Here is a 13,338-nt window from a genome sequence, read left to right on the forward strand (position 1 = left end):
TTTTTCTCTTTATTGTTGAAAGTATTACGAATGTCCTTCCTTTTTTCTCCCATTGACACCCTCTTCCCCACTCTCCCCTTCCCCCTTTTACCACACTATTGTCTGTATCCATTGGTTATGCATATATGCACATAAGTTCTTTGGTTTATCTCCCCCCCCCTTTCCCTCTGAGGTTTGTCAGTCTTCGCTACTTCTATGTCTCTGGATCTGTTTTGTTCATCAGCTTATTTTTATTCATTATATTCCACAAATAAGGTTGTCTTTTTAAAAGATTTTTAAAGTTGATTTTTAGAGAGAGAGGAAGGGAGAGGGAAAGAGAGAAACATCAATGTGAGAAATATTGATTGGCTTCCTCCTGTACTCCCCCTACTGAGGATTGAGCCCGCAATCTGGGCATGTACCCTGACTAGGAATCAAACTGGCAACCTTTTGGTGCACGGGATGATGCCCAAGCAGCTGAGTCACACTGACCAGGACTTATTTGCTTGTCTTTTGATTGTGGAGTTTTGAGATTCTGTGTATATTCTGCATACTACAACCTTATTAGATATGTAATTTGCAAATATATTTTCCAACTTTTTGGATTGTCTTTTCACTTTGTCGATACTCTCCTTTGACACAAAAGTTCTTCAGTTTTGATGACTTTCCAGTTCCATTACTTTTACTTTGGTTGCTTGTGCTACTGGTGTCATACCGAAGAAGCTGATGTGTAACCCATGGTTGCAAAGCCTTACAAGTATTTTTCTTTTTAAGTGTTTTATAGTTTGTAAATAGAAGTTGATTATAAAGAGGGAGAGAGGAAAATATAACTGAGGTGCAGGTTTTTTTTTGTAGGTGTATATACTTTAGGAAAACATAAATATGTAAGATGATATTGGGGAAATAGATTCCATTAGTACTCCATGCCCAGGTACCCTTAAGAAAGTCTTCTTGTAGGACTGGGGGCTCTGACCTGAGCCAGAGAAGCACTCCATTCTTATAGATATCCCTTTGCATAATGAGTGAGAATAAGAGAGAAGTAGGCAAAAGTAATGAAAAAAGGGAATATGGCAGAGAATGAGAGAAAAGAGAGTATGGGAGAATATTGAGAAGTTGTGCTGGGGTAAAGTGAGTGAAGTTAGTATTCCTTTCTTTCATCCTTGCAGGAATTTATGAAGTACACAGAGACCCGCCCACATATGGGACTGCCTTCAGATATTTCTGGACCAAAATTCTTCCAGTTGTTTTCAGGGAAAATGTCCATGCTGAATTATTTCCAATGTGATTTTGTTTCTGCACTTTCAAGCCTGGGTGTTTAGCCTACTGGGTTCTCCCAAGAAGCCTGTTTTGTACATTTAAAGGCCTTTAAAAAGTCTTAGTATTTGTTGGTTATTGATTTCACTGTAGCTTCATGCATCTAGTCAGTCTGGCTGGTGGTATAGGTGCTTCATTTTGGTGAACATCAGTTTGTCACAGTTATATTCCTTCTGCCATTTGTAAAGCAACATGTCAGTCCTCTAGGCTCTGTGGGCTTCTGGCCAGGCCAGGAAGCATGAGCCCAAGTTTGTGCACATGGCAGTGGAGGCACCTTGAAGTAGAACACTGAGCTTTTGTGCTCTCAGAAACTTTGAATAGATTGACCCCATGGAATTTTGAACTCCTTCTTCATAGACATGGCTGTTAAGATCACAATGTTGCCCTGGACAGTTTGGCTCAGCAGTTAGAGCGTTGGCCTGCGGCCCAGAGAGACCCGTTCGGTTCCCGCCAAGGGCACGTACCTCAGTTGCAGTTTGTCCCCGGCCCTGGTTGGGTTGTGTGAGTGGCAACCATTTGATGTGTCTCTCTCAGATCGATGTTTCTCTCTCTCTCTCTCTCTCTCTCTCTCTCTCTCTCTCTCTCTCTCTCCCGCCCCCCTCCCTCCCTCCCACTCTATCTGAACAAAAAATGGAAAAATGTTCTTGGGTGAGGATAAAAAAAAAAAGATCACAATGTTCTATTGGACATATATCATTTGAGCATCATAGCTGTGATGTGGGACATTATCATCTTTTGTTTCACAGATGTAGTGACATTTTCAAAAGTTATTGACCTAGCCGGTCATTGGTCTTTGTACCAAAGGGTTGTGGGTTTGATTCCCGGTCAAGGGCATGTACCTGGGTTGCAGGTTCGCTCCCTAGTCCCCAACCCTGGTTGGGTGATGCAGGAGGCAACTAATTGATGTGTCTCTCTCCCATTGATGTTTCTCTCTCTCTCCCCACTCTCCTTCTACTCTCTCTAACAAAATCAATAGAACTAATATCCTCAGGTGAGGACTAACAAAAAACCAAAAAACAAACCCAGGTATGTGCCTGGCATCCCTTCGGTGCATGGGATGATATTCAACCAACTGAGCCACTCCAACCAGGCTATTACAGCTGTTTTGATATTCTTGTATTCCAGTTGTCAGAGGGAAAGCAGAAACTTTTCCAAAAGATGGACTTTCTTCCAGCATAGATATTTATCAACAGTTCATTGAGTATATTTTGATGAGTGTAAAGAGAAAGTAACTATAGTCTCTTTCTATTTATGCGTGAAAAATGCCTTGGGGATCTGCTCTTCCCTAGTCTGGCAGGGAATCTCAGAAGATTTCATAGCCAACTTTTTTTTTTAATCCTCACCAGAGGATATTTTTCTATTTATCTTCAGATAGAGTGGGAGGGAGAGAGGGAAGAAGAGAGGGAGGGAGGGAGGGAGGGAGGGAGAGAGAGAGAGAGAGAGAGAGAGAGAGAGAGAGAGAGAGACAGAGAGAGAGAGACAGAGAGAGAAGAGAGAGAGACATCGATGTGAGAGGGACACATTGACAGGTTGCCTCCTGCACGACTCCGACCAGGGCCGGGGATGAACTGCAACCAAAGTACGTGTCCCTGGCCAGAATCGAACCCACGACTCATTGGTCCGTGGGCCAACGCTCTAACCACTGAGCCAAACTGGCCAGGGCTCATAGCCAACTTTTAACTCTTAAATAACCAACCATCCTGTGGTCACTTTGAAGCAGTTAGAAGCCTAGTGTACTATAGCAATCAAAACTGTGGAAAGGGCAGGGAGGGACGGGGAGGGGGGAATCAGTGGGGGAAAAAGGAGAAATATCTGTAACAAAAATTAATTAATAAAAAATAAAAATAAAAAAACCTGTGCCCTTGAATATTGAGAAATTTCTGTCTACACCATACTGTCACCTTCATGGATTTTGTTGTCTTGCTACACTTGTTGACCACCACTCCAGGTCTGGTCCCCAGGGAGAGAAGTACAGGTGGACAAATACACACCCTGGCATGGTCAGTAAAGTTGTAATGTGAACAGAGGAAATCCTGAGCTGAAGCTCTCATGGGCACATTTTGAACTTCCTAAAGAGACCGCTAACAGCTAGCTGGCTCCTGTCTCATCAGGTGCCTTTCCTTTAACTGGCCACTAAACTCCCACTCACTCCTTAGTCTTCTGTTAGGGTGACCCACACTTCTGTTAGGGTCATTGCTTCTCTGGGTGCTCTACCTTTGTGCTTTCCTTTTCAAACAGCCTGAGTACACTCACTTTTACAGGGCTCTCATGTCAGCTGTGGAAATCACACTCCTTCTATGCTTGTAGAAGTGAAGTTCCCCTTCAATCCAGCCTTATTGGGTCATTTGGCCAGGCATTTTCAACCCTTGATTCCTGAATTCATTTGTATGAGTCAGGCATTAGTTCTGGTGTCCATCTAACTGAAGAAGACAGGTGTCAAGCTTTCTCAAGCTAATTTTCATTTGATTAAGGTCAGGAAGAGGTAATCCTTGTCCTCATGAGGGTAGAGAAAATGCCCACCTTGTTGCTTTCTCAGGGTGCACATATTGACCTTGGAAACACAGACCTTTCCTCTGTAGGGCATTTCTATCCCTAGCTTTTATTTCTATGTGAATCATATACTAGTGCCTGTCTCCCTTTATCTGAAAGGTCCATGGTTGCAGCTTCTGTCTGGACATTAAACCCCTAAATACCCAGGCTTTTGCTGTCCTCTCTTCTGTTGGGGTTTTCTGTCTCTCCAGGTGCTTCTCTTGGGTTCTTTCCTTTTAAGACAGTCTTAGTCCCTTTACTTTTGCAGACTCCATATGTCAACCCTGGAAAACACAGTCAGTCATTCTTCTAGCAGGTGTTAGAAGTGCTGTTTGCTCCAAACTAGTCCTCTTTTGTACTTTCAGACCCAGCCATTCCTGCCCCAGCTCTCAACTTCATTGCTGTGAGTCACACACTGGTTCCACTGTCTCTAACTGCCGGGGACATATGTCAAGCTTTCTGAAGGTGTTTGTCAGTTGCTTGAGGCGTGGGGGAAGCAATCTTTGTCCTTCCTCTGTGAAGGCAGAGAAAAGACCCATTATTGTCCCCTTTTCAGGTTATACCTGTAAACTTTGGAAAATACATTCCTTTCTTATGCAGCTGGGGGAATTGCAATTCCCTCTTATGTCAGCCCCCTTCATTTGTACTGGCAGGGGCAGTTCCAGCGTCAGCTATTATTTCTATGTGCACCCAGGGCACACGAATGAAGCCTTCTGAAATGTTGTGCTTGGGTCAGCTGATCCAGCCCCCATCCTCATGAGGCAGTTTTTTCATCTCCTCTGGCTCAGTTGAGATACAGAGATTTCTGCTATGTCCTCCTTGAATATAGATCTGCAAAATAGAAAACCACTCAGCTGCAGTCTAGAATTGGCTCCTCCACAAAGCATATCCTACAGCTCAAATCAAGGTGACCAGTCCCCTTTGGTTGCCCTATCATGATTTTAGTGTGGGGAAAAACGCTCGGGGCTGGCCCTTTAGCCCCAGTCTTCATTTTATTCTCTTTTTAAGTATTAAAAGTGTCAAAATGTACTTTCCCCCCTGTTTTTAGTGGAATAATAATTTGGCCCTGGCCTTGGCCTTGCATGTCTCTGTGTATGAGGTGACAAAATTGGTCTGCAGTGTGTGCCCCCCAAAAAGTTATGATTGCCTTTTATTAGACAGGCCACTCTGATAAGGTTTGTGCCTAAGATAGATTTCCTGGCATCTGGTAGTACATCCTGTAGTCTAGGTAGGTGAGAGGGTCAATAGGGTCTCCCCACTAGGGGATTGTGCATTCCGAGTTAGAATGGACGAGGCACGGGATCCGTAGCACCTGGAACTGCCCCTACCACTTGATCAGTGTATGAGATGAAACTCTCCTGATAGGATAGCACAGCAAGAGCAGGTTAGGAGAAGTCAAGGCTCCTTGGGATCGGTCAAGCACACGGGCCAGGTTATGAGAGATGTGGCTCCCTGGGGTCTGCTAGCACACCCTTGTCTATGTGTTGGGTGAGGGGTAGCATAAAGGTCCTCTCCCTGTCCAACCTCCTCCTGGGTGTGTGGGTCAGTTTAGGAGTAAGATAGGTTCTCTGGGATGCAATAATGGATGTTGAAACATCGGAAGGATTAGGCAGCTCACCTGCCCAAATGGTGCCTAATTATTGTTCAAAGCACATTTTTTTTTGTGGCCCAGAGAATGGTTGGAAGTACATGCACATTAGTGCCTATGGTGCCCATTGCTTCTCCTGCATGTTCCTCTCCACCTTATTTCCTGGGCTCCCAACTGAGGAGAGTAGATGGTCTGTGTTTTTGCAAAAAATGTCTGAATTCAACTGATAGAACTTGTAGTGAAAATATAAAAAGTTAAAGGTGATTTTGTCATTGTATACATTTATTGTATACTCTGTGTACTCATGTGTAACTGGTATTGAAATATATTACATGTTGAATTGTGAATGTTCACACGGTATCAGAAAAATTTCTCTTATGTTCAGTACTTTCACTGTATTATGATGTCCTGTTGATTAGCAAGTTGTTGAAGGTGTTGTTCTCTATGGCCTTGGATGCCTATGAGCAGGGGAAATTTACAATCCCCAGAAAGATTCAGGGCCTGCCTGCCAGTTATGGTACTTGAAACAATGTAGGTGGCTTCACATACTGTATCTCATGTGTAGCCAAAGAACCACTGCTGTATTTCTCAAACTAAAATCTTCCATGTTGCTGAGGAGACAGTTGTTGGTACTACAGAATGGCTACAAAAGTTGATCAGTTTGTCTTATAGAAAAAGAGGAAAAATTACGTTGAGCTTTGTCCCACCTGCTTTTGGCAGATTGACTCCATAGGATTATAAACTCCCTTCCCTACAAGCTGATAAGGTCACGGTGCCCTTTTGGAAAAATACAGGTGTGATCCCACAGGTCGACTAGCTAATTATGGAACAGGACCTAGGGGCAGTAGCAGACCTCGTTGACAAATTATTCATCGTCAAGGGGCAGTAAGTTATGCAGAAATGTACTGAGGTCCATAAGTACAGTGAGTAGAAAAGAGTGATAGTAAGGATGTGTTTGGGGAAATGTCCAATGGGAGTACATGCCCTTGGCTTCTTGGCTCTTCCAGCTGGGCCGGGGGACAAGCAGTGGAGATCACCTGGTCATCTGTGACTGACCCCACATTTCAAGCCAGTCTGGTCACAACTGTATTGCTAATGACAGGAGGAGGAGCAGGTGACTTAGATCCCCTGAGATCTGTGGTCTTCAGACTGATATTTATGTAGCACATGCAGCACCACCTCTCTGCCTAGCTCTTTCTCTTTTCAGTTCGTTTTGGCTCTAAATGTGCAATTCTCCCAGTTACCTCCCATTTAGGCCAGATACCTGTACTCATTGAAGTATTTATCTGAATAGTAGATCTGCTTATGCGTCATCCTGACCAAGCGCATATATTTTTTAGAAAGATTATTCTCAATAACTTCTCTCTAAAAATAAGTTTGATGGTTTGACCCATCTTAACTTTACTACTATGAATATGAACTTTTAACTTTATTTTTATCCTCACCCGAGGACATTTTTCCATTTTTTGTTCAGATAGAGTGGGAGGGCGAGAAAGAGAGAGAAACATCGACGTGAAAGGGACACATCGAGTGCTTGCCACCCACACAACCCAACCAGGGCTGGGGACAAACTGCAACTGAGGTACGTGCCCTTAGCAGGAACCAAACCCGGGTCTCTCTGGACCTCAGGCCGATATTCTAACCGCTGCGCCAAACCAACCAGGGCATGAACTTTTAACTTTTAATATGTAGCCAGACTTATTCTGCTTTCTCTCAACCCCAACAGAATCAAAAGCAGCTAGTGAGGTGCTGACATGTGAGGATTAGTCCAGTGATTCCAGAAGGAGGTACCCATGCTCCTGGAATTGGGCAATATGGTTTATTGTTCCTTCCCTGATTTGGATAACCAAATGGAACAGGAAGAGGGTAGTGACTCTGATGGCCATTTCCTGGGTAAATTCCTGGCTTTTTTGTGGGGGGGGGGGCAAAGAGTGCTACATTGGAAAAGGTGGGGATATCAGTTCTGCAATCTGATATACAGAGCTTGGGGTTGCCAAACTGGGTTGAATTTCTACTTCCTTACTTGTTTCTGCATCTGAAGAAGAGGATCCTGAATGATAATCAGAGGTAACCTTCTCAAGGGCTCTGGTAACTTGGAGATCTCATCCTTGCTCTCATCCTCATTTTCACAACTGGCAACAATGAATAAATTGTTTTTCTCACAATGCTGACAGCACATCCCACATGGGTCCATCCTCAGAGTGAGTTCCTTTGGCAAGCCGAGGTCACTGTACAAGATGTGGCTCTTCTCACAGGCTGTCAGCATCAGGATCAACTCTCTGAAACTTATTGACACAGATGCATCTGTAGGTCTGTCTTTTTGATGATTTTTCAGGATACCAGTGATTTTTATATTTTTCTTTCTTTTTATATGGTATATATTTTATTAGTTTGTACCAATACATTTTCATATTACAAAGGCTATTTAATATATCTTTCTTTTGATATTTGAAGCATCTTAAATAACAGATCTGCACATCAAAAAAAATCTTTATTTGGGTAATAAAAAAGGACGAGTTAACAGAACATTTTCCTTTCTTACAGGTGGACATTGAGGTGGACCTAATTCGATTTTCTTTTTAAAAGCCTCCAAAGACAAAAGTAGCTGAAAAGTTAATTGAAATGATTAAAAATTTTGTTTACTTAAAGTTAAAAAAATTGTTTACTAAACTACTGGTCTCTGGCACCATTTTCTGTTTTCTGCTGTTTTGATGCAGGTTCTTCTTTGTCTGTTTCTTCTCTTGCTCTTTTTACAGGTCCAGATGTATGATTTTCATCAGCACTATCAAGTTTAGTTTTCTTGGCCTGAAACTGCACTTTTCTTAGCAGACCCAGTCTAAGCAGCTTTATTTCCCACTTCCTTTAAATCTGCAACTTTTTGATATCCATTTGTTTAGGTATTCCTGTTGATTTTGAATGATTTTTTCAATGCTTCATTTCTCACATCTCCATCTAGTACTTCCCTGTCACTTTCTTGTTCTTTACTTGTAGGTTACCATTGTTTGCATCTTTGGCTTTATCCAGTGCTTCTTTAGATTTTTCTTTAAATATAATTATTCCCTCTTTTGCTCCTCTGGTGAAGTCTTTCCATTTTAATTCACCATGATTTGAGAAAAGGATGTGCAAATCTTCTCTTCAGGTGTGATCATCTAGGTCCCTGAAAATTTCAGCAAGCAGCCAATCTTTTCTTCTAGAGATTTCATTTCACATTATCTTCTAACTTTTCTTTTTTCTTCTTGCTCTTGTTTAGCTTGTAATTTGGCTTCCACTTTATTTTTATTTCTTTCTTAAAGTTTTTTTAAAGATGTGTTTTTATTGTTTAATTTTTTTTTTTATTTTAGAGAGAGGAAAGGTGGGAGAGATAGAAACAGTGTGAGAGAGATACATCGATTGGTTGCCTCCTGCACTCCCCCTACTGGGGATCAAGCCGGCAATCCAGGCATGTGCGCTGATCAGGAATCAAATCGAAACCTCTCAGTCCATGGGCCTCTCATGTATGCTGTAGGTGGCCACTTTGTTACCAGGTCCCAGTTTGCAATTTTCAGTGGGGCTGCTGGGGGCCTGAGGGCCTGAGCAGGACAAATGAGCCAGCTCTGACCCTGCACCTTGAGGCACAAAGACCCCACAATGCATACCTCTTCTCCAGAGGCCCTTAGTCTCTGCGAGATGACATGGGCCTCGGTTCTGGCAAAGCAAAGAGATTCTCTAGCCCAGTAATGCATGGAATGGGGAGTGCATCATGGGCCCCTTTGTAGTTTTACTAAACCTGAGCTTCTTGGAAGTCTTGGGAGTCTTACAGCCTATTATTATGGTTCCTAAAACACTGCAGGACCTCACTCTCTTAAACGCCTCTCTGGCCTCTGATGCTGGCCCTCCATTACCCACTAGCCTGTTTGGAGTCTGTCCTGAACTAGCTTCCATGGATCTCTTTTCTCCATCTAAGAGGTGGCTGCCCTTGCATTCTCTGTTTGCCCAAATGCTAAAAGCTCTCACCTTCATCCCACAAATTGGTGCAGCCACCAGACATTACGCTGGTGATGGGTGGCCACCAGATAGCACTAAGGAGTTCAGGGTTGCTTTGAGCCAGGAGCTCAGAGTTCTGCCACTACTAGCAATAAACCTCTTTTAATTAGTCTGAAAAAAAAAAAAACCTGACCCTTTGCATCCATTCTTCTTCCCTGTCATGCTAAGTGAACATGTCAGACTGAAAAGGGCAAGATCCCTATGAATTTCACTTTCAGGTTGGGTGGAAAACAAAAACCCAAAAATGAAAAAAGAAAAAAAAAGAAACAGACTCATAGATGGAAATAAGAAAATGGCAATGATTGGAGAAGAAGAGTATTGGGGGAGGAAAAGGGCTCAAAGGGCAATATATATTCTGTGAAAGATAGAAACTAGACTTTGGGTGGTGAGTACAAAATAAAGTCAACCCATCCCTGACTTAGAGGGCCCAGCCAATAACATCAGCACTCATCCCCAACTCCCATTCCCTTGTCTTCTGTAGATCAGGCAGGGAGAGAGACTTCCATGCCCTACAAAGGCAGGGAGCATGACCCTTGTTACCAGGAAGCAGCTACTGAAGATAGACCCTCACTCCCTCATCACCCCTAAAAGAATTCAGAGATGAAAGTTTCTAGGGGGTAGGGCAGGATGAGGCAGATTAGTAAGAAACTAGGAACATTTCCTTGAAAGTGGAATGAAGAAACAGACAAATGGGTGAACAAATGGCCCAAATAGCTGAACAATTGACAGCCAACTAATCACAAGACCTTATCCTCCCTAACAGAAGATGCTTAAGAGCATATGGTTTAAATCATGGTAGTCAGAGAGGTAGATAACACAACCATTTAGATCCAGACTAATCTAAGATAGAGACGAAACTAGAGAATGACCTGAAAGCTCACTGTACCATCATTATACCCTCATTATAATGAAAACTGACACCACAAGTATAAGAGTGGCCAAGGGGGATGAACTCAATGACATTTCTAGAACAGACCATATTAGGAACAAGACCCCCTCCCAACCAGAAGGTCAAGTCAGAATTTGGCACCACAAAGCTTGGATTCACGCCCCCCTGCAAACATAAATTCCAAGAACTAACTAACCATGTGTACAACTCACTGGTGAGTTGGCCCATGCCCTCTTGGACCTGTACTTTTTGCTTCTTTTCACAGCTGTGCCTGGCCTCTTTCTTTTTCTGTACCTGAATAAAATTTGCTTTGTTAAAAAATTATATAGATATTGTATTGTAAATTTGTACACCTGAAATTTACATACCAATATTAACCAATGTGACTGCAACACATTTTAGTTAAAAATACAGCATAATGGCCCTGGCTGGTTTGGCTCAGCAGTTAGAGCATCGGCCTGCGGACCAGAGAGTCCCAGGTTCGGTTCTCGCTAAGGGCCTGTACCTCGGTTGCAGTTTGTCCCTGGCCCTGGTTGGGGTCATGTGGGTGGCAAACAGTCGATGTGTCTCTCTCACATCGGTGTTTCTCTCTCCCTTTTCCTCCCTCTCTCCCTCCTGCTCTATCTGAAGATAAATGCAAAAATGTCCTTGGGTGAGGATAAAAAAATATCATAATGTTTTCATCTTCTAAACCTGATTCACTAGTTCTGCTTAGTACAATCACATGATGAATAAGGAAGTTCGTTTGGTATTATTTTAATTTATAAAAAATGGATTCACAGAGAGTTCCAGCAAAGAACATTTTAGTAAGCTGAAAGGAATTTTAAAATGATGTATTTATCACTGATTCCTAAGAAAATGTCAAACATGGTAATCATCTGACTTGAAATTTGATAAACTAAAAAGGACATATTAAAATATTATGGTTAAATTAGGTCCCTTAAAGCCAAGATGTTAAGAAAAATAAATTTTGTATTGGGTATAAATAAAATATTGAAATTATAAAAAAGAAAGTCAGTTTGAGTTCTAAATGTGGCATTTCCCCTAGAAGAGAACCTCCTGTTTACATAGAATGTTTATTTCTTTTAGGAGTGGTGTAAGGAGGCCAGAGTCATGATCGTGCAAAATATGCCTACCACATTGACAACTCTCACTGAAAGTGCTATATTTTTTCCAACTGAATTATTTTATACTGTTGGGCTTGGTCATTGGACAATGCCTGCAGAACCAGTTTACATCATTTCTTTGCAAGATGGCCTAGCCTCTCACTTTAGAATATAGTTATACAGGACATTTTATGTTTTGTCCTTTGGAGTCTCTGCCATATCTATTCCAATAGAGCATGTGTTGCTTTTATCATCCTGTTCAATACAGACTTCTAGGGACTTGTCTAAATTATACCTCCTTTACACCGTTAATTGTAGGCACTAAGTACATTCTTTTTTGCACATCACTTATTTTAGGTAAAGTGTTAGTGCCTGTATACTTCTATATTCTCAGAATAACCTTGAAAGAGGAAGTTTATGTGCTCAGGACGTGGGATGGCATCTTGATCTGGTGTGAAACTCCCTCTTCCTCTTGCTTAAGAGCATGTGTTTTGGGGTCAGGTATTTTAGGTTCTGCTTATTGTTTCGGTGGCCTTGGGAGAGATATTAAATCTTTGTGCCTCAGTTACTTCACCTTTATATGGGAGATATTTCAATACCTTCTCTATATATGTTGAAGCTGCAATGAGTGATAAATATAAAAACTTAATACTACCGAGACTCAGAATTTTAGATCTTATTATAGAAATCTTATCATAGAAATCAAATGTTAGATTCAGTAAAAAAATGTAGGAGTTCAAAGCAAGGAATGTGTGGTAAGGCTCATCAAGCTGGGATTCACAAATGTTTGTCCTAGACCTGTGTGTTGTTGGGTCATTTGGACTCTGAAACTAGCCTCTAGTTCAATATGAATAAGTTTTTATGGCCACCTTTTGTACACATAGTCAAAGCTGAGTGAGGTAGAAGGGTGGAAGGAGAGCAGATTCCAAATTTTTTATTTATATCTGGGCGAAAGAACCAGAGTGAGAGCTCCCACCTATGGAAATCTTCTCTCCAGTGTTCTTAGTTGACGAGGCATGTGCGTTTTTTTTTTTTTTTCATTCATCTTTAGATAGAGTGAGAGGGAGAGAGAGGGGAGGAGAGAGAGAGAAACATCGATGTGAGAGAGACACATTGAGTGGCTACCACCCACATGACCCCAAACAGGGCCAGGGACAAACTGCAATCGAGGTACATGCCCTCAGCAGGAACCAAACCTGGGACACTCTGGTCTGCGGGCCGATGCTCTAACCGCTGAGCCAAAGTGGCCAGGGCCATGTGCATTTTTCTATGATATTCTTAAAAAATCAAGGTCCTGGGAGTTGGTATATGGCTTGTGGTGCAGACCATCTCCGTACTTAGGGGATGTGATTCTATGAACCCCTGGATTATCTGTCCATCTTCAAATGTCTTTATTACCTCTTCTGGGTAATTCTGTCATTGACCCATTTATTCTTTGTATTGCATCTTCAACTTTTAATGCTCTGTCCTGCTCACACTCATACAAATTAATCAACCAGTAGTCGAGCTTATATTAACTATGTCATTTCCAGAATACTATTGAGTACTTATTATGTACCAGACACTTGTTTCTTTCATAATTGAGATTTTATTGATTGTTTTGAGAATAAGTACACAGACATTTCAATTTGTACATAATTCCTTATTTTGTTCTGCGTGTTTATTTTGTTTTTTAGATTCAATTGTTGCTAGATATGTATTGCCATTTTATTGTTCATATTTTCAATCTTTTTTTTCCTTCTTTTTCTGAAAGACCCTTTAACATTTCATATAATATTGGTTTGGTGGTGATAAACTCTTTTGCTTTTTCTTGTCTGGGAAGCTCTGTATATGTCCCTCAATTCTAAATGATAACTTTTCTGGGTAGAGTAATCTTGGTTGTAGGTCCTTGCTTTTCATCACTATGAGTA

The 13,338-nt window shown here is 41.8% G+C and overlaps 2 pseudogenes; both read right to left on the minus strand.

Annotated features, from left to right (window-relative positions):
- Positions 1-7,138: 7,138 nt before the first annotated feature.
- Positions 7,139-7,962, minus strand: LOC118635534 (annotated as a pseudogene).
- Positions 7,963-8,080: 118 nt separating this feature from the next.
- LOC118635535 lies at positions 8,081-9,437 on the minus strand (annotated as a pseudogene).
- Positions 9,438-13,338: the final 3,901 nt, after the last annotated feature.

This window comes from Molossus molossus, unplaced genomic scaffold (genome assembly GCF_014108415.1).
Source record: "Molossus molossus isolate mMolMol1 unplaced genomic scaffold, mMolMol1.p scaffold_m16_p_2, whole genome shotgun sequence".
Classification (NCBI taxonomy): Eukaryota; Metazoa; Chordata; class Mammalia; order Chiroptera; family Molossidae; genus Molossus; species Molossus molossus.